At 40.6% G+C, this 20,120-nt stretch overlaps 1 protein-coding gene across 1 annotated transcript in view; it reads right to left on the bottom strand.

The window, feature by feature from the left end:
• Nucleotides 1–19,719, bottom strand: part of peli1b (pellino E3 ubiquitin protein ligase 1b) — a 36,892-nt gene extending 17,173 nt beyond the window's left edge. The window contains exon 1 of the mRNA XM_080036672.1: nucleotides 19,389–19,719. The gene's annotated coding sequence lies outside the window, so the exon portion shown is untranslated. The remainder of the gene's footprint in view (nucleotides 1–19,388) is intronic.
• Nucleotides 19,720–20,120: the final 401 nt, after the last annotated feature.

Below are 20,120 nucleotides of genomic sequence, written 5' to 3'. Positions count from 1 at the left end.
GGACTGTAATGGCTGTCTTCAGTGAACGACTCAAACACACCCAAAGCATTTTAAAATACACAGGAAATAAGAGCGAGGTGCTGATGAATGAAGAGTGTGTGAGAAAAGAAGGCATGAGAAAAAAAGAGGGGATGGACTTCCTGTTACCACACAGGCTTAGGATAATCACGGCTTCACGTTCATATCATGAACATTTTTATGTCCTCCCCTCTCTCACACTCACTTTACAGAAAAAAAATACAGGCTGTCCAAGAGATGTCTTTCAAAACAAGAGCAGAGAAGAAACAATAACATGAGGGTTTCACTTCTGGCTACTCCTCCACATATGAAGCTGAATATTTCTCCTACAATTCCCAGAACTCCCTTTTGCTAAAGTAATGCAAAACCACACATAAATAATAAAGCATATGAACTTGAATGTTTTCCTGATGAGTGGTGCTGTGGCGCTTTGTTCCTAAGCTCTCTTACTGAACCCTGAAGAGCAAAAAGGTTAATACATTCCCAACAGGCCGAGTGGGAGAAGCTCAGACATACAGACAGAGGCTTTCCAATATGTCTGAAACAATGTCTGTCAGCATCATCACCAATATCTAATATTAACCACTTGAACTGTGTGAATTTCATAGATGTCAAATGTCTAATTTGAACACTAATACGTGTTTTGATGGCTGTGTTAAGCGAGCAGTTCAAACTAGATGTCTTTTCAATGTCTAGCAACAACTTGGAAATGCTCCCTGTAACAAATTGAAATAATGTTGTTATCACCCATGTCACAACAGATTTAGCTTAGCATTAAGACCAGAAATAGATGGAAACTGCTAGCCTGGCTCTGCCCAGCTATTACAAAATAAGTTGAGACCTTTGTGAATTAGCCAAACAAAAATTAGTGAGTTAACAAAAACTGCTCCCATGATTATGTTTAGACATTTTTCTTTTAATGTAAGTTTGTCAAATGTTTAGCTGTGATTGCTGCTTTAAAGTCCAGTCCATGTCCAGACATGTCTGAGCTCACAGCTGCCCCTAAACTCCCCCTTGGACTAACCTTTAAAACCGTCCTAATCTTTACATAAGGATTGAACCACTCAAAACATTTTATATGTTATATAACCAATAGTTTAAGATTATTTTCTGTGATCTTACCTGCATGAAACAACATGCAAAATGCTCCGCAGAAATAAAAACAATAATGTCTAAAGACAGGACACTTAGATAATCTCTCTGTCAATCACTGCTGCCACCCACATGCTCAGCAGAGTCATAGAAAGGAGGGCACACTTCTTTGAACTATACCGAAGGTTCATACGCACCTTCACTGAGTTCCCACAGAGAGACACAAAGTTACTCAGTGTTCACACTATCTCAAGCCTATAGCTTATGGGTTGACCAGTTGTTGATAGCACTGTGGTTGATGGTGGTTTCCAACTTGAAGGAAAAGCTGAGTTGTTGATTAAAAGGAACTGAATCCTGTGACAAAAACACTCTTTACAGGTTTGGTCGTAGGTGAAGGGTCATGTGTTACGGCGCCTTATCTGCTAACTGAAAACCAAACTGCCTAAAAGTGTGCTTTGGAACCATCATACAAAGTTTTGCCTCTCACTAAAGTAACACTTTGAGTTATAGCGCAGGTACCAATATCCTGCCCCCCCCCCCCCCCCCCCCACACACACAAAAAAAAAGTGTTAACAGTGTGATAACAAGAGATCTGTATTAAGTGTCACACCACAGCATCAGTAATAATAGCTCTAAACTCGATATAGCTTGATCACACTCGGTGAGAGTGAGAAAAAAGGTGGAGTGTAAAACAGTGGAGGCAGTTATAGGGTTCAACACATCTACTGTATGACCAAAGCACTTCATTTAGTTCACCCAGAAACCCCTTTAAGAGGTGGGAAGAAGAATAGCTTTGAATATTTTCAGTTTCCTCAGTCCTGACAGATGAGGTCGTTGTTTGGGAGGATGGATGTTTATTATTCTGGAGGCAATAAAAGCAAAATGGAGGGCCAAGCTCTTGGAGATGGAGATGCAGATGGGTGTGTCTGTAGGAAGTGCATAACTGAATGTAAGCCTGAGCTCCACCTGCTCCCCTGACAGAAGGGGTTAATCTCACAGACTTACACGAACATGCAGCTTTGTCAGTGTGTCCTCAAACACTACTGTGTGCATGTAAAAATCCTCTTTGTACACACACACACACACACACACACACACACACACACACACACACACACACACACACACACTCAGCCGTTTCGAGGGAGTTGTTGGCTGGAATAGATGTTTACCTATGGATCAGGTCTGAGTGCAGTGGTTTCTGATATGGAACACATTATCCAGAGTGCGGAATTATCTTTCTATATCAGCTCAACTGTTATCAACAACTCAATAAAAAACAGCAGCTGCCTCTACAGACAAGTCTTCCTTTGTCTTTGATTACACAAACAGTCTTCCTCCTTTGTTGCCCCATGACATCAACTCACCCAGCCAGCCCAGTCTCCGTGGAAATAATGTGCATACCTTTAATCAATGCAGCAACGAAGAGTTTGGGGGTGGTCACGGTGGTGCATGGAACATTAGACCTAAACATGGGAGACTGGGAGTTTCCATCGAACTGATGTTGTCTGTTATATTATTTAAAAGTACCACTAATTGACATTGTATATTAACAATAATGACCGGTGCTTTGGGGAAACAATTGAGAGTGACAGCTTTATTTTCTTTCATTTAACCAATCTTTACTTAATTCAGTTTGACTATGCTTGTTAAACAACCCAACCCAAGAATTGTTTAAATGACAACGTGCATTTGGCTTTTCAAATTATTGATCATTAAAGTACTGGTTGAGAAATTTGCTCAGATACATGTGGTATATGTATGGGCGTGTATATAATCTTTTAAGCGTGTGTGTCTGACTAAGCTCTCGGCCTCTGCAACTCCCGCATGACACAGAGCTGGAGGTGGCTGCATGCCAACTGCTGCTTAGCTACCAAGACACACAGTGCTACAACAATAGATCCAGAGCTCAGTGAGGCTGACTTCGCTGGCCGGGGTCAGGGATTGTAGCAACGTGCCGCTGACAGCCGGAACAGCAACCTCACACTTACCAAAGCCCTCGTAAAACTGAACTGCAAGGAGGCACAGATGACACCTGCCCTTCCCGCTGGCTACCGATAGAGCACAACACATGACAAACAAATGAACATGCATGCATGTTGAAGCAAACATACACACACGTCTTCATGATGTTTATGTGGAAGCAGGGCAACAGCTGCACTTCTGCTTTTGAATGCATCGCCAACTGAGTCGCAGAGCAACATATCAAACTGTCCTACTTGGCAAACTTGGCAAACTGTTGTCAGAGGGCAACAAATAAACATAGGGAATAACACACACACACACACACACATAATGCTTTCATATTGAGTTTGAGGGCGCACTCACACTAGGCCCTCTGTTCCATGCCCAAGCTTGTTTGCATACTAAAGTCTAGAACGTTTGACTAGTTTGAGCACGCCATCCATATTCCAGCACGGAACAGTTCCTTGACCATGGAACACTTGGGAGAGTTGTGCCAGGGAACGGCACAGATGCTAATGAGATGACACGCGCACACGCACGGATACGCAACGTGAGCTGGATGACGTAGTCCATGCGCGACCCTTCTTCCCCACAATAATTGTAAACAATGGCGGCAAGAGGTTCACGAGTGGGTTCCGGTGCGATCGTGAAGTGGAGAGTTTGCCAGAAATTGGGCCGGCGACAGTATTCAGTCGCAGCCATGGTTGCAGGTGGATAAGACCCACAAAAATTTGGAGGTGTTTTGGGCAATCCGTGACTACTGTTGTTCTCCATTGTTGTTCTACAAACTGTGGCAGCGAGTACATTTGGTGATGACGTATGAATCGTATTACGACGTGATGACGTATGTATGAAGGAGCAATCGTGTCCAGTCCATGGCCTTTGAGAGCAGTGTGACCACAGGCCAGCGGAGGAGTGGGGAGGGGGGAATCTTCCTGAGAGCGCCATGAGGTGTTTACTGCTTTAAAGGGCTAGGTTGTACTAATCAAAGGGTGACACACTTTCAGGATCACAAGGCATGAATCTGTGTGACCAACAACTCAACCAGAGGCAGTTCTACTGCTGGTAGGTCAGAAACCAAAAATGGGTTAGAAGATACTCTAGCAAACAGGGTCACAGATAAGAGAAGGAGAGAGAGAGAGAGAGAGAGAGAGAGAGAGAGAGAGAGAGAGAGAGTGGTGTGTGTTAACTTCTCTGTTAAGTCTACTCTGCATAGCAAAGGTATAAGGAATAACACAGGTCCTGATTTATGACGAGCCCCTGGCACTAAGGCCTTCGGCTATTGGCTCATGTGTCGACACATCCCATACCTAACACACCTACATAACAATACAGCTAATATCGCCAATGATATATAATACATAAACATTCTTCACAGTTTTTGTACCTGCCATGCTTTAAAATAAGTTGCCTTGTTGTAATGAAAATCCTCAATCCCAAAGTGCAGGTCAGAGATTCAAACTTAAGCTTCATTAGATAGAGAAGAAAGCCAGGACCTCTTACACAGTGTAACACTTTCATTACTGGAGAGTGGTAATGATATCCTCCTGGTAAAGTGGGTCATCAGATCAATAAATAATAACAGATGCCTGGCGTAGAATCAGAGGATGACATTCTTCTGGCTTTCTGGACATGTGGAGCTATTTAATGTGAAGCACACCTGCTGCTATGTGAAAAGACAACAACCTGGACTTAATTCTCAGTGTAAAGCACGGTACATACTAGTTTTGAAGTAGTTTAGGGTTACCATCTATCTAACTTATTTTAATTTAACCCTCTCCTTTCTCTGTATTCAAGTGCAGAAAACAAGTCAAAATTCTCACTTATTTAATCACATGTTTGCCTATTGACCAGCAGCTCTTTCTGTGTTCACTTGTTCTATTTTTTGTTAGGACACTCAGGAGGAGCTACTGATATTCTGCCTGCTGGCATAGAACTAGGTTATCACAACACCACGTGGGTTGAAACGTGGATGACAGTTGTTGTGTTAGCGCGGGTTAGTGTCTCAAGAGCGGTGGACAAATGCGCTGATCCTCTTGCTTGTGGCTGCTGTGATCTTTGTCAAAGCCCTTCATCAAGAAGGTCATGAGATACCTAACGTCCCAGTATAACAGGCCTCTCACCACATCCTCAAACTCGACGAGGCTTTTAGGCGTTTTGCACCTTTCATCTTCCCTATGAGCGGCTTTGAGCTCACCAGCTCTTCCTTGCCGAGTGACAGAATCACACGTTTTCTTAAAAGCTTACAGAAACAATTTCACAAAGAAAAAAAGCCTATCTCCGCCTTTCCCTCCTCTTCAGTCTTTTGATCTAGCATCCCTTGTGATGAAACGGCTTGTTCCATTTATTACAAATAAATGTTAGATGAGACGAGGGTAGGATTTATGCATGTATAAAACCGCTACGTTTATATTACACCACCACTGTAGTATCTATGTCATGTCCCTTTCTCATGCCCACAGCTTACTTTACAGAGCAGTGCAGACTCAGAGTTCTAAGTAACAGTCCTGAACAGATGAAGTAACAGAAGTGCCAAAGCCAAGTCTGCAGCCAAAGAGAACACTGGGTAATGTAATGTCTGATGTCAAATCAAACTATTGACACTGACTGTCACTGTCACAGCAGCATGCAATGTAGGAGATAATGTAGAACAGAGATTTTTTTAAACTGCAAGGCGTGTCTCCCTTAGACTGGTGTCTGCAGGAGGGTTTTCGGGAAGTCACGCAGGATGAGGCTACAAAGATATTGAGTGAGGAGAAAGAGACAGGAGCATGCTGGGAAGTTGGTTAACATTCACCAACACAATCAACAGTTGCAACATTGACTGTGACACTCAGCTAATGGAGGTAATTAGGGAATTTAAAAAACTTCTGAGTTATACTGGAAAAGACGGACATTATACACACATTTCATTTATAAAAATATTATATTAATATATTAAATATATTATATTATTATAATATAATTATATTTAACTATCAAAGTAATCCAGCAGAAGTTATTGTGTATTGTATTTCCATGGGTAATTTACAAATACTGTTAATAGCTTAATTCAGCATTCTTCAAGACTTGCAACAGTATGGTTTTTAGGCAGTGATAAAATATGTTATAAACCTCTCCCTGAAATAAGAACAGCTGCTTTACAGAAGTGTGCTTTGGCATGAAAATACTCACTCACTTCAAATCCTTGTTAATTTAAAAGGCATACTAGGTTATTTACAGTGAACGCTTGCCAAACGTTTGTTTACGTTTACTCACCTTGTTAATATTTGAAGCTCAAAGCTAGTGCTATCATTTATAAATTAAACATTCACTGATTACAGCTTCACACATTTTCTCTGTAAAAATCTTTATCCTTTCTTGTACGTCGGTCACTTTTCGATTTTTGATTACTGGTTGATCATAAGACAAGTCGTCACCTTTGGCTCTAGAATATTGTGTCAGGAATTTATTTTGAACTATTTTCTAATTTTGTATAGAATAAACCAAATAATCAAGGAAGTGGGTTATTGTGGTAATGTTGGGTCTGATCCCACCCACCTTTACATGCCATGAACCCCAGGTGTGGTTTCTATTGTGATTTTAGGCGGTATTTTAGTTGTATTGCTGCAGAATAAAAACAGGCAAAGGGATTCATCTGTCAACAAGAGAATGCCTAAAGGAAGCGACCGTAAATGATAAAAAAAAAATCACAGTAAGACACAATCTACCAGTGAGCTAAAAGAGAGAGCCTTCAGGCACCGATTCAACTGCAGATGACAGCATGATAGAGCATATTAGACAACTCTGCTTCTATCGGGCACAAAGCCAACCACAAGATATCTGCACTTTTTACTCACATAAGTCTCACATATCTCTTCACCGGTTCGATAAAGACTTATACACACATATAGTAACTATGTAAAATGAAAATAAATTATAATTTTATTTATTTCACCCGCACCAAAAATCTAACTAAACAGTGATTTGAATAAAGGATATAGATGGAAATATAAATATAGAACCCAGGAAAAAATAAAGTAAGTAGTTGGGTAGATGTTCATGAGGATAAAGTTCAGATTAAACAAGACATTGTAGGAGCGTGCATGCCCAGCTCATCGTTCTACCCTCAAAAGCTTCCTTAGTGAAATGCCCATTCCAACAGTAACTCTAGTCCACTTAACCCATGTCCTGTTTGGAAAACAATCAGTGGCATAAAAGGGGAAAATCCATGTGCTTAAACTCTTAGCCTTGAGGTAAAGAGGTGATTGCAACAGTCAAATCTAATGTAAAAGGCAGTGAGAAGACACAATTACAAAATTGTCCGCTGTTTTCATCAGCGGACACGCACAAAAACACACACTTCTTCCATGAAGATTGGAAAGGCCTTCTCTTATACTTTGATTAAATAGTTTTTTCAATATATATTTTTTTTGAGACAGATCAATTTTTGATAACATGAGAAGTGTTTTGTGGGAGGCAGTGGAAGCAATATTCCTAAAATTGAGCAAAGTATTACATTGTAAAATAAACAACTTATTCATTATCTTTGAGGAACTTTAATTAGTGAGCTACACCTTATTTTAACATCATAAAAAGGCTCTGGATTTAAACATCTACAAGTAGACTAAATTTGATGATTCTCTAATCATGATTATGATTTCTCATTTAGGAAATAGTAACGCAGAGATGAATGTGCCAACATTCAGTCAGGTGATGGGACTAATTGCTACAACAGCCAATATGAGATTCTTTATTTTTTTTTAGCTCTGCAAAAAGCACATTTGGGTAAATTGTTTCATTAGAATGTCCTCTGTTAATGCTCAAACACTTTACATTCACAGACTGAAGGCAGCAGTATGACTGTTGAGACGGCCATTCCCAATGTTACAGTATTTTGATGCAAATGACATGGTTAAAAAGGCAGAATACAAAAATAAAACTTTAGGATGTGGCTTTGATGCTTTAGGATGTGGCTAGGATCTGTTTATGGGTTTGAAAAGAAGAACAGAGCATGAGATGAAAGGCTTTCTACAGTTTCTTGGAATGCCTTTATTGTTTTTTTCCAAATTGGGACTAAACCGGAGCATGATGGTGCACATGATGCAAGAGGTTTTTCAGTCGACCCTAAACCCTCATCCATCTAAGTGGTGGTTGTCGAAAAAACAACTTAACAAACACTCAAAAACAAGTCAGCTAGCTAAGCATGATTTCCGTTTGAATGTGGATGTGTATTGTTTTTTGTTGGAGAAGCATTTGGCGTGCTGGGCATATGTGAGCATTTGTGTGGGCTTGGGCTGGTTTTCCGACGCCCTGCAGTCTTATCTCCAGTGTGTAGAGTTGCATGGTCGGGGTCAGTGGAGAGGTATTGGTTTGCACACTGTGAAGATTAGACGCTCCATGACTCAGTAACTGATCCGTTAGATCGAGAGGGCGGGAGCTGGCAGACAAGACGCCAGATTCTCTTTGCTCTTCCATCTCCCATTCTGTCTGCTATCGCTGGTTAAACCCGTCTGATCGATTAACATGAACAGATGGCATCGGCATCGCAGAACATGAAAAGAAAAGAGGAAGGATGGGAAGCATTGTATCGCAGTCATCTTGGACATGGGTGTAAGTGTAAAAGCTGTAGTTAGTAGTTTCTGGCACCCCCATGAGGAATTCTCTGAGTAATAACAACAACACCGTCGGCGTACTCGCCCCGCAAGCAGCAAGTAAAAAGGCTAACACGTTAAATGCAACTCAGGTTAACAATCCTATTCCCAACACAATTCAGTCTAATCCAGTTCACAACCAAAATACAAAACACAAAAAAGTCCGCTGATGGTTATACCACGGATCCCCCTAAAGCCATCCAGCTCTGATAAACACAAACATAAGTAACAGAGTCTCTCCTCGCAGTTCAAAAACAAAGCTAACAGTGAAATGATTTACAATATATATACAACTACGTATACTCACGATAGAGTGAATCAGTCAGTCAGCAGTATGTGAGTAGCTTTAAAGCATTTGTGCATTTTGACTAAAGGGGGGGTCGGGGGGGGGGGGGGGAGTTACACTTAGCTTAGGTATGTTGCATTGACAGTGTTCTGGATATTACAGCAGTGATGGAGAAATCTACATCCTTTCTTTTGATTCTTAAAAAAATCACACTGTACAGTACTGTTTTTCCTGGATCTCATCCACCAACACTTGTGTTCAATATTAATATTTTCCTACATCATGCAGCCACAGTGCACTCTGAGGCTGAAGTGGGCCTATATTATAGTTAGCAAAGCAATCCAATTTAAAAAAGATACGTCTGACATCTGGTCCGCATTAAAAGCTGTAAACCATATTCCCCCCCCCCCCCCCCCAAACCAAAAACTAACTGGATGACGACACTTTGAGACAAAATCTCAAATCTGCCAGTGTTCATTTTCCAGCCCACTCACACTTTCTTTTTTCAGTGGTGTGAATTGGATTTCAGAAAATATGGCACCAACACCTTTTCCTTTTCTCCCTTATTGTGTTATTTTCACTGACTACAAATCATTTTTTTATGTGTGTGATTGGATGTGTGCTGCAATGGAACTGTAACTGTAAGCTCACAATGTCTCCATCTCTGTGTAGCTGGCGAATGTTTCTGTCCTGACTCCAATAGGAAACCAACGATCAGACCCATTTCCATTCACACACCAAAATAAACCCAAAGTGTGTACTGGGCTGGCACACATAAACCATTTCCGTCCAGAGGAACTATACAAACCACCAGAGAACCTTATAAACAGGGAAATCACTGCTGATGCAACATTATAGAGAAGGCTGTTTAATACACTACACAATATAATATACAGTTTTTGACATCAGAGAGGAACACAAGAGAGCCGCCAGGTCAGTTGTACGGAAATGAAGCATCGATGCACAGAATTTGGATCGGTGATTTTTTTAGAAATGTAGTTATTAGGTGGTGGTACGCGAGTAATCATCCCTACTGCATTATCGAATCAAACAGGGTATGTTTTCTTTTTATTGATTAGTCTTAACACATATTGGATACAGGAACGCAGTTATCAGGAGACATGCATGTATACGGTCTACTCCAAACACAGAGTCAGCGTGTCGATGCACATATAAAGTCCCAATTCCCTGCCCACTCTCAGACAGGCGCACACTTCTCATGTTCAATGGTCCCTGGAGGTGTTCTCCAGTGTGTGTGTGTGTGTGTGTGTGTGTGTGTGTGTGTGTGTGTGTGTGTGTGTGTGTGTGTGTGTGTGTGTGTGTGTGTGTGTGTGTGAGTGTGAGTGTGAGTGTTGTCCAATATTTACAAGAAGATGGATTGAGACATACAGTATGCCAGAATCTCATTAGCCCAGCGACACATTGCCTTAGAGAGTAAAGAAATAACGGTGGGAGGTGCACAGTAGACATACAGCCACATCAAGGTTAGAGGACAGAACACTGGAGCAGAAAGGTCATTTTACACTCTAGATTTGACTTTTACTAATGAGTTAGATATCTTTATAATTGATTTCTCAGTCATGTTTCAAGCAAAAATACCAAACAATGTGATTTTATGTTTTTCTTTGTTTTAAATAATTGAATAGTGATTCTGAAACTGAATATGGGTTTTGAAGTATTGCTGGGACAAAACCTATTCAGTGTGAGTCAAGTCATCAGTTTTACTCTCTGCTACACCTTAAAGCCGCCTAATCACTAGATATATAGGTTCTGATTTTGTTTTGTTTGTCTGAGTCATGAAAATCGAGCAGCACTGTTATTTGCTTTGCATGGGAGAGACTGTCATATGCCATGCTTTCTTGCAAACAAGAAATGAATTTGCTTCAGCCCATCTGTCCTTATTTTTTGTTAACAGAAACCTATAACAAGACATCCACACGCTGTGGTGTTTTAGGCTCTCTGGGTTAACCATTAGAGCTTATAAACTGGCACACATAGCAGACCACTTCCCAATGTGCTTTCACCAACACACCCAGTCAACACAGACACTGAAGTGGGCCATATTAAGCTGCCATGCTGAGCCTGCATTCATATGTGTGACTACGACGGAAAAAAGGAGTAGTCAGTAACAAGGCAGATTATAATAATAATCCACTTGGGATCGCAGCCAAAACACTTGACCTGAGGAAGCGTTGCCACAACAATACTCACACTCATCAGCTATAAACAGCAAGGCATGAAATATATGGAGCGGGTCAGGAAAAGGACTTGAACATTAGAGACAAGGTGAGGAATGTAAACCCGAGCTGTGCTGTTGAAAAGAGACATGAACATAGTGTGAGGATAGCATCAAAAGCCGTTGGGCCTCGTCGTACTTAACCAAACCAACACATGAGCACACATGCGTGAAATGTCCTGTAAATGTTATATAGGTTGCTGAAAAGGCCACCAAAAATCACACTCTCTCTGAATGGTTTCAACTGTGAACAGAACATCAAGCAAGGAACCGATCCCCGTTAGGAAAAATAAACACTTTTCACTTCAGAAGTATGCACGCAGGACCAGATCTTCCCCCAGTGCACCACAGCAGTGCCATTGGCATCTCAACTCTCCTCCACTCCTAAAAAAAAAGCAGACTGGAATAGGACCCTTTGGCGCCACACTCCTGTTGAGAATTAAATGAACTCATCAAAACAAACTACTGGTTGCTCTGGAGCCCCCAAGACACTGGCATCTGGAAAGAATCCAGGACGCAGGACAGAAACGGGGTCTTCAGTTTGAGCCAGCGTCTGGTGGCTGGATGTGTGTCCAGCCATGGCTTGGTTGGAGGCCCAGTAGATTAGAACACATAGGAGCTACTCATTACATCGGGAAAAGAGGTGAATCTGACTCACATGCCATGTCATGTCATCTAAAAGTGTCCTTCTTCCAAATCTTAACTTTACTTTCTCATAACATCAGCTTAGGATGTTTATTAAGAGTATTCTTTCTTTCCTTTGAATAGCCTTTGAAAATAGGCGTGTGAATCAGAATTCCCTAACATCATAGGCTGCTTTAAATTAAAGAGAATTAAAATAAGCCTTTCCTCAAGAAGACAGTGGCTGAAAGTTTAACAGTAAACTTCGTTTTGCGTGAGGAGTGGAATAAATTAATCTCACATGTATCATGACCGTGCTAAAATTAAACTGGAAAAGCCTAAACAGTTACAGCAACTGTGTATTTCTGTGGTCCTTTGTCCATTTAGTAACAAACGGTGACTTATTTCAGTTTCCAGTGCAGGTCTGTTGCCCTTGCTTTGTCAGAAGAGTGTACTGGTTTTCCTGTAAGCGGCGCTGAGAGGAGGCCAAGTGATGACAGAAGGCAGGGAAAGAAATAGGAGGGCCAGGGTTCAAATAACAGTCTCATCAATGATTCAGTGGGAAGAACACGGACCGGCGTTTGCACCCAAACAACAAACAGCCCTGTTGGTGGACAGCAACAAGACACAAACCCACGCAAAGCCTCGCACACTCAGACATTCACAGACATGCTGCAGACATGTAAGGCTGTGGATGTGCAGTCATGCATTGCACACAGGGACGTACTGTACATCAACTGCACAACATGGTGATAGGGACACCCATTCAAACATACACACTACGTAAGTGCTTTTACCGCCAAGTACCACCTCCTGATACAAAGCACACAATGTGACCTTCCCAGTAGCATGGTACAGCAGAACAGCTTGTGTTGGGATCAGTGTGTGCATGTGTGTGAGAAGTGTGAGCTCCGAATGATTCATTTCATCTGCATTCAATGAAGAAGGGAAAATTACACAACCTATTTAAAAAACGCTGTTGTTCACTTGAATACATATTGTGGAGGTTGCAAACAAAACTTCATTACTGCAAATGGTTATTGAGGTCAAGATATGTCACTCTTTAGCATTCGATAAAGCCACAGCTGTGCAACACACCATGTAATAGTGTTCACTTTGGAGGGATGAGATACAAAAACTGAGTTGGAATAGTGAAGATGCTTTGTTTCTTCAGACGTTCTCTGCCCTGCCCTGAGTTCTGTCATTTCAGTCTTTTTGCCAGTGCTTAACACATGACTAACAAAACGTGTTGCTGTGAGTTAAGAAAAATCATACACACATGTCAAAATAACAGCTATTTGAAATTCTGAGAAAAAAATCAATCAATTATATTCTGATTCAAGCTTTTTGGTCAATTATTTTGCCACAGTATATAACAGTCCAGATATAGGTATGACATGCCATGAGTGGTATCTGACATTTTGTTCACTTCCGTACAAACAATAAGCCATTATTACAGCACCTAAAGAACATTAGAGGGAAAAGGTTTTCTACTGGTGCGTGCATGAGCTGCTTCATATTACCTTTGGCAATCCGTTACTGTTTCTTTCCTTGCGGTGTTAGTGACGTTTACATTTCTCTGGGGATTTAAAAAGGGAATGATCTATGTAGGTCTGATTGTGCCGCAGCTGGTGATAGTTTGTAATCATTAGCTTCTTGTCATGTCAAATGAGCCAGGCCTATGCTAAGTGCTGTTAGCATACAAGCTTCAGTGACTTCCGGCCCTACCTCATGGACTTAAAATAAAAACAGACCTAAGATTTCTGTAGTGGAAGTTTATCTTTGGATAACATGATTACCTGTGAAACAATAGATTCACATGACTCAAGTTATCAATCACATTGGAGACCCAGACTATGAGATTATATAATGGATTATCAACTACTGCCCAGACTTGCAATGAAGCGCTCCATAGGGAAGCCAAAGCCTCAATGGAGTACACTCGCAACTGTTTCTGCTTGTGTGTGTGTGTGTGTGTGTGTGTGTGTGTGTGTGTGTGTGTGTGTGTGTGTGTGTGTGTGTGTGTGTGTGTGTGTGTGTGACAGGAAGGTTGAAGAGTGAAACAGGAAATGGCAATCATGCACAATCAGAGGGGAGTTGATAATTACAGGTCTGCGTGTACATGATGTGAATATGTTTTAGTCTAAGTATGTGTGTGGAAAAGAGAAAGTGCCAAATGTAAAACCAGTAGTTTTAGCTGCATCCGCCTGTATGAACTGCACAGCTATAGAAAACCACAGAGATGGTATCTTGAGAATAATACAAAAACCCTCACAAAACGTTCTTTCTTTTTTGTGTTAAACCTCAACCACAGGGCTTTTCTGTTCCTGCTTGCAAAAAGTCAAGTATTCCGATGATATAAGGGGTTTCAGTCTAGGTGTTAACACACCCAACACAGAAAGGTGAATGAACAGCATACATATCGCTTGATAAATTTTGTCTATCTGGGATGTTTTAGCTCTCTACCATCCATTTTGAGAATCAACAACTATTTTCATGATCTATTAATCTGTCGATAATTTTTAACAATTATCTTGATTAAACTAAAACTGTAATTTAAAAAAATGGCCATTAAAAATGTCCAAAGGTCTTTTAATGCCTTGTATTGACTGATTTACTTTATTTATTACAATGTTCAGTCTTAAATAATATAAACAAAGAAAAGCAGAAAATCATGACAACGGAAAATCTGAGACCAGCAAACGGTTGGAATGTTTGCTTAAACGTATTGATGATTATCAAAATGCTGATTCATTTTTAAACAACAAGAGTTCTAACTCAAAAAAAAAAGATGTGTCTCTTTCTAACAGTATTTCCCAGCAGTAAAATGATGTCATTTGTTTAATCTCCCAATATATTGCAAAAAAATAGAATAAAATGTTGCAAATTGAAGTGTCCCTCAAACATGTTTCACCCCTGTAGTAACTAACATATCCCTGACATTAACAGCCACATTTTCCCTGAACTCCACCAACATTTACAAATAAGGATTCTATTCATGAGTCCAGTCGACCTACCCTAAAGTCATGAAAATAGAACGGTGAACTCCCAAACAGCTTTTTTTAAGGAGCAGAACAGCCTCACTGTTTCAGTTCCCCAACCCTCCCTTCATTTTCTGACTCAGGTATTGGCAGCAGAGGAGAGGCCTTGGTGCTGCTTTCAGTGACTGAGAAAAGAGAAAAATAACAAACTAGGTGTGAAATAAGACTGAACGATGAATCGATTTCAAATTGGTATTGGCATAAGAAATACCCTTTCTGGTTTGTTGCTCCATATGAAAAAGGCTCAGAAAGGCACCGTGAGGCAATGAATATTGAACTAAAACTTAACTTATTTATTCAAATAAGCTAAAATATATCGCACATTTTTTTCCTGAAATGGTGACAATGCTCACCCGTGTGCACTAAGATACTTCTAAAAAGCTTCTTCAATAAAAAATTAATAGTCTCCTCCGAAGAGCAAGATAAAGGCAGCAGACGGTGTAATAAAGACGATAGGGCACTCACTCACAGGAAGTAAAAGGACCAAACATCATTGTGCTTTCTCATTTCGCATTCAATACATGTGTGTCAATGCTAGTCCTCTGATTTAAATTATTTAACATTTTTATACTGATTTCTCCTCAAACTGAGCGTACATTATTCATATGATTATGTGGATGTGTAGTGACTTATAGGAAGCATTTTATTAATACCAGAAAATAACAGAAGGGAAATGGAGGGCCTTGGTTGGGGGTTGTTTTGCTCGTTGATGATTTCACACAGTAAAGTTCTAACCTATATGTTATAACATGAAATCTGTCGCACATCAAAATGTAAATATGGTTTTGTTGCATCCCTTAATCAGGGAACACAATCTATTCTCTTCTTTATCAACAGTTCAACAGGTCAAATTCATGCAAGTAAAGATAAGCAGTAATTAGCTAGAGACTAAGACTACAATAATGATCTGCCAAATAGACATACAGACACAAAAATGGTGTGTGCAGAATATATACGTCCTTAAACGCCTCGACAACACACACAGTAGCCAATCACGCACGTTTCTTGCAGTGAGAATGGTTTGTTGGCAAAGGTATGGGAAATGGATTGCTAATAATTCTGCCTAGTGGAAGAGTAAGAGAATATTGCCGAGAACAGGATGCCTCGAGCAATATGGAAAAAACTATGGTGGTGTAATGCCTCCTCCTTCTCTTTCCTTTCCTATCTTGGCGAAACGAGGCCATAAAAACGTGCCCACTGTCTGACCCACTTTCCATGACAGACATAATCTTGCTTTCACAAACTTCAGCCTGTTTACCATCCAGCAGAGCGTAAGCCAGCCCGGTACTAGAAGGCCCTCTACAAGAAAGACCAGAGCTGTCTCTAATTCTGAGAAGACTTAGGTCCTTCAACACCTGCTGTACTATGCTGTGGACATTATGATATTATATTATTTTACAATTATAGGCCTACTTATTTTATCTCTATATTCTAAATTGGAGCAACTGTAACAAACTAAATATCCCCACAGGCTTCATTCAAGTATTTCTGATTCTGATTGGGAGGAACATGCCCGAGCTCTTTCACACACAGTGAGGAGAAAAGCTGCTGCTCAGCTGTGCAGCAGATTACACTAGTGGCTCCCTGCTGCTCCTGGCTTAGCTGAGCGCCCTGATAAAACTACACACCACAGACACATGCTAAAAAAAATGTGTTTAAATGCAGAACTTATAAAAGCAAAAGTCTCCTCTCATGACAAATGTGCTGTACGTCTTTGAGGTTTAAAAAGGTGCAAACACACACATTTTGAATGATGTTGATATGTTGGTGTGAATCTCAAACACACTAATTCAACACCATGGTTTTAGTTGCCCAGTGTTGTCAGGTTTGTTACAGCTACTTCCTTTTATTTCCATTGAGTGCATATGCAATGTAAGTAGGTTTCCAAAAAGTTCAGAGTCTTACTGTAGCTCAGTTTACAGGGCTGACTGAGTAAGTACTTTATCAGGGGTAAACAATTTCATTTATTAGTATATTTGAATCATTAGGTGCTTTAAATTAATTACTACTTTCAAATTTCTTGAGGTCTGAATATGTATATCAGGGACATTTAAGGGTGGATGGGATAGGAGGCTAGGGGGTGTTAAAAGGGTCTTACTTTTGTCACTGTGTTATGATATTACAACTACTGGAGTGAGGTCATTAAGTCAGAAGCTGTGTGCAGTCACTGCAGTGCATAATATTACGGAATTGGAATGGCAATTTGACACCAATAAAGCATTGATTTAGAATGTTTCCATCCTGAAAATGTATTTAAATGTACAATAATGCTGCTATAGAACCAAACCTTAAAGGAAAAAAAAGTAATTGAAAAAATGTAATTATTGCAAGACGTATAAAACTGTTAGAAAGCACTTTGTAATCCTGTTAAAAACAAACACAACCTATAACACAGCAAATGAAAACAAGATAATATGACTGATCAAATTGGGGTTTGGTGTGGTGTGTTCCAGGATAGCATCCAGCAGCCCAGACTGAGACTGGGACGCCTCTGTGTCCCCACAGACCGGGTTACTAAGGATACGGGCAGCACTGAGCCTCCATTAAGACATCAGCGCTCTCTCCCGTCAGACACCATCCCATCGGCTCTGGTTTCCTCCCTGAAATTGAGACTGAACCGTGTTGGAGAAGCCACACACACCCAGTGCAAATGTGCAACACCAACACTCTCCCCCCTGTTACACGGCAAACACTGTGTCCCAAGAACTTCACACTAGAAGTTATCGCCGTTTATAGAACTCTGTGAGAATGCAGACTTTAAATAGTCTGCACAAAAATATAATAAAGATTCTTCAGCCTCCCTTATAAGAGGGCAGCACTGTTTAAGCAGGTATCAGTATTGCAACTTGACTCTTGTATAGCTCTCCACACCAGATCCAGCTCACTGTTATAGATCTGATGTGGACCCAAATGATCCAGTGTAGCATGCTACACTACTAATATGGTTTGCAGAAAGTTAATGATACATGTCAAACAGAGTTGCAACAGAGCACGTAACATATTACACACAGCCTCTGGTGTATGTTTTTCTGCACTGCATTTCATTTTCAAATGGAGCTCTCCTGCTAACATTGACACTTTTTGTACTCACCGCTGGTAACTTCAGCAGTCTTTGTGGTAAATGAGCAAACTTTAAAGGATGAAATTGCAATTCCCTCCACCATCGGCTAGCACTGGCAGCGTTAAAAAAACTTAAGTTTCCTGATCAATCATTACAGTGACAGGCAGACAATGGAAATAAGGCCTGGGAGCCCTGATGGAACAGATGGGAGTTAAAACACGTCTGTCTTTACTGTGACATTTCCAACACAGAGAAGGGAAGTCAGTGAGATCCCTTATCAGCAGCCACATATCAGAGCTTACCAGTATGTGGAGTGAACAGAGACACAGAGAGAGAGATATAGCAAGGAGGGTGAGAGAGGAAAAGAACAAAGACAAAGAGGCAGAACGAGATGGGAGATACAGAAAGAGCGAAAGGGGAGAGAAGTCATTAACTGGCAATCAAGCTTTAGTAATGGCCATGAGTCCGTGCATTTGCTTAATTCCTTATCAGGCAATGTTCCCCGTTCTCACCCGCCCTCCCTGTGACAGGTCAGCAGCATGCACACTGCATTTCTGAAGCCTCCTCTCTGTCTCACACACACACACACACACACGTACATGATACCAACACCCACAACAACACAGTCCCTGTACACTAAGCTTTATCTTTGCATAGCTTCTGATTTCCACAGAGATAAAGACAAGAGAGTCAAAATAGGTTGTTGTGGAGACTGAATAACAATATGCCTATGTCCAGTGCAGATGTGAGTTAGGTAACTAAATACCATATGATACAATATTCTGATTGTGGATCTTTATTCCTTGCAAGAAACAGCCATTATCAGCCTTGACAGTCACAAACATGACATAGTTATAGTAGGCTGCTTAGAAATAACACACATCCACTGTATATAACACAGTGTACAATTGTTTTCTTGCAACACAAGATTCCTATCCTTCATTCCCCATAATATCTAGAATTTGAGCTGTACACCTAAACAATAGGTCAAACCCACTTCAAGCCAAACTCTTTAGCATTAGTTTACTCATATTTATATATTTGGACTCATGACCATATTACGTTACACAATATATTAAAACATTATATATAATGTTTTACCAATATATTGGTAATTTCACAAGGTTCGCGAGTGATATGCAGGCAACTTGAAAAAAAGAAGATCAGCACTTTGCAGCTGCAGCACTCACATTAAAATAAACCATGTGATGCCTTACCTGCGGTGTGCATGGACATTACTAAATGTAGGTATAGTAGCGTAAATAAATGGTCGCAGAGCCGTAGTCAGGACAAAGCAGGTGACCGTTAGTGACAAGGAACGCCGAAAAGGCTGGCTAGCAACGAATTAGCCTTTAAACGTGAAGTGTTTAGCGTATTGTGTTGCATTATTATCGCTAATTAGGCAAAGGCAGGTGGCTTGTAAGGATGTACTTACTGCGATATAAATGATGAAATCCTTTTATTGTCTCCGGTGTGGCTGACTGGGCTGTTAGCTGCCTGGCTTTCCCCAACTTGCTGAGGCTAGCACGCTAGCAAACGTTCCACCGGCTTACAAAAAAAGGAAATTGCGTCTTTATTTCTCCCTTATGTAGGCAGGTTTACTAAAAAATTAAAAGTAACCCCGCACCATGTAAAAAAAAAAAAATTGACAATCAGGGTTTGCGATATTTGGTCTCCTGTGTCCTGGAGTTATGACTTATAGACGCGCTGACCGTGAGAGAAAATATCCACGGTGCTTTATTTTAAATGACAGCCTCTCCGCGGTGAGCCGTCCTTTGTTGTGAGCATCTCAACGTAAACACAGCGCTGGTCTGCTCTGCCCGTTCTCTGGCAGGGAGCGTGCGCTGTAGGCGGAGACCGACGTCGCCGCTAGGCATTCTGGAGCCTGTAGTCTGACACTCACTGCTAAACTCAAACAAGATTATGGATGGATGGATGGATGGATGGATAGATAGGCTAGATAGATAGGCTAGATAGATAGGCTAGATAGATAGGCTAGATAGATAGATAGATAGATAGATAGATAGATAGATAGATAGATAGATAGATAGATAGATAGATAGATAGATAGATAGATAGATAGATAGATAGATAGATAGATAGATAGATAGATAGATAGATAGATAGATAGATAGATAGATAGATAGATAGATAGATAGATAGATAG

This window comes from Ammodytes marinus (genome assembly GCF_949987685.1).
Source record: "Ammodytes marinus genome assembly, chromosome: 11".
In the NCBI taxonomy this organism is placed as follows: Eukaryota; Metazoa; Chordata; class Actinopteri; order Uranoscopiformes; family Ammodytidae; genus Ammodytes; species Ammodytes marinus.
The sequence above is the reverse complement of the archived record's forward strand: the minus strand, read 5'-3'. Positions and strand labels throughout refer to the sequence as shown.